Genomic DNA, 2680 nt, shown 5'->3' with positions numbered 1-2680 from the left:
ACAGAAAAAAAAAAAAAAGAAAAGAGAGAGGTGTGGAAAAAACACTTAGAAGACAGGAATGGCAGAAAATGGATGATTGGCGTTTTTGTTTTGAGACAGATCCTCGCTCCGTTGCCCAGGCTGGAGTGCAGAGGCAAGCTTGGCTTACTGCAAACTCCACCTCCTGGGTTTAAGTGATTCTCCTGGCTCAGCCTCCCAAGTAGCTAGGATTACAGGCATGTGCCACTCCACCCAGCTAATTTTGTATTTTTAGTAGAGATGGGTTTTGCCATGTTGGCCAGGCTGGTCTCGAACTCCTGACCTCAGGTGATCTGCCTGCCTTGGCCCAAAGTGCTGAGATGACAGGCATGAGCCACCATGCCCAGTCGGTGATTGTTAAAGCTGAGTTATGTGTACATAGAGGCTTATTGTACTATTTCCTCCAATTTTTTGCATATTTGACATTTTCTATTATAAAAAGTTAAGCATTATAGATCTTTACACTGTGGTATTGGTCCATGGATAGATGAGTAACTGTGAAAGAATAGGAAGTCCAGAAATGCACCCTAACACATGCAGAAATTTAGTAAATACAGTACAAATGTGGCATTTCAAATCAGTAGGGATTATTTAAATGTTATTGGAACAACTGGGTAGGTATCTGTAAAAAATAAGTTTGGATTCCCACCTTTTACCTTACACTGAAATAAATTCCAGCCAGATAAAAGATGTGACTGGAAGAAAAAAAATAAATTGTAAAATCTTTAGAAAGGAACATAGAAGAGTCATTTTGAAGGCATTGTAGTGGTTCTGGAGTAGGAAAGACTTTCTGAGTGTGATACAAAATCTTGCATGGGGAAAAAAACGTAAATAATATAAAAGGTATATGACAATCTGTGAAAAATATTTGCAGTTCATACCACAGACACAGGTTGAATTTCCTTGACATATAGAGAGGTCTGTATGGCATATCCATTCAATAGTACCTCATGCAACAGTGAAAAAGGAATGAAGTGGCACAGATGAACCTGTTTTCTTTTTTGGAGATGGAGTCTTGCTCTGTTGCCCAGGCTGGAGTGCAGTGGCTCGATCTCAGTTCATTGCAAACTCCAGGGTTCAAGCAATTCTCCTGCCTCAGCCTCCCGAGTAGCTGGGATTACAGTCGCATGCTGCCGAGCCTGGCTAATTTTTTGCATTTTAGTAGAGACGGAGTTTTCACCGTGTTGCCCAGGCTGTTAACTCCTGACCTCAGGTAATAAACCCACCTCGACCTCCCAAATTACTAGGATTACAGGTGCGAGCCACCACACCTGCCCAGATGAACCTTGAAGCCATTATGTGAAGTGAAAGAACCCAGCCACAAATGACCACATATTGTATAATTCCATTTATATGAAATGTCCAGAATAGGCAAAACTCTGGAGATAGAGAGTAGATTAGTGGTTGCTTCGGTGTGGGGTGTTTGGTGGGGGGCACGGAGGTGTATGGTATATGCATGGGGGGGCGATTGCTAATGGGTACTGGGTTTCTTTTCATGGGGAGACAAAATGTTCTAAAATTAGACTGTGGTGACAGTTGCACAGCCCTGTATATATATTAAAACCACTGAATTGTACATTTCATATAGGTGAATTTTACAGTATGTGGACTGTATCTTAATAAAGCTGTGAACAAAAAATTAATATAAACAAGGTCAAAAACACAAAAGGAAAATGAACAATGACTATAACAGACAATCCATGGGAAAAGAAGTACCTCTTAGGCCCATGAAAGATGTTCAACCGTGCTCATAATAAGAGAAGTACATTAGCCAGGTGTGGTGGCGCGCACCTGTAGTCCCAGTTATTCGGGAAGCTAAGGCAAGAAAATCATCAGAACCCAGGAGGCAGAGGCTGCAGGGAGCTGAGATTGTGCCAATGCACTCCAGCCAGGGCGACAGAGCGAAACCCTGTGTCAAAAAGAAAAAAAAAGAGAGAGAGAAATAAAGACTGAGCATGGTGGCTCATGCCTGTAATCCTGGCACTTTGGGAGGCTTAGATGGGAGGATTGCTTGAGCCCAGGAGACCAGTTTGAGCAACAAAGTGAGAAGAGTATCTCTACAAAAAACCAACAAAATTAGCTGGGTGTGGTGGCACATATCTGTGGTTCCAGCTACTTGGGAGGCTGAGGTTGGGAGGTTTGCTGGAGCCTGCAAAAGTGGTGTAAGAGTACAATGAGTATCATTTTCAACTGTTCAGTTGGGAAATTTCAAACAAAGTAAGATAATGTGCTATTGGTCAGGCTGTAAGGAAACACTGTACACTGATGGTGGAAATCAAGACAGTTCAGCCTCTGAAAAGGGCAATTTGGTAATATCCATAAAATTAACATATTCGCACCCTTTGTCCCAGCCTGGAGCTGCCATGTGCCCCTGAACTATCTTCTTTTGGGCTTGTTTGCTATAAGACAACGAGACCTCACATAATTAAACTCTTATGTTGGGTTTTCTGGTCTATGAGACCAAAATGAAAACTGACAATTGTAGCAATTCCACTTCCAGGAATTTATTCTAACGTGTTTTCCCTGTGTGCTTTTCAAAGCAATGAATTGGGAACCACCCAAATTTCTATCTTAAAAAGAGTAGTTAAATACATTACGAAGCCTGGCACGGTGGCTCACGCCTATAATCCCAGCACTTTGGGAGGCCCAGGTGGGTGGATCA

Source organism: Cebus imitator, unplaced genomic scaffold (genome assembly GCF_001604975.1).
Source record: "Cebus imitator isolate Cc_AM_T3 unplaced genomic scaffold, Cebus_imitator-1.0 Scaffold180, whole genome shotgun sequence".
Lineage (NCBI taxonomy): Eukaryota > Metazoa > Chordata > Mammalia > Primates > Cebidae > Cebus > Cebus imitator.
The sequence above is the reverse complement of the archived record's forward strand: the minus strand, read 5'-3'. Positions refer to the sequence as shown.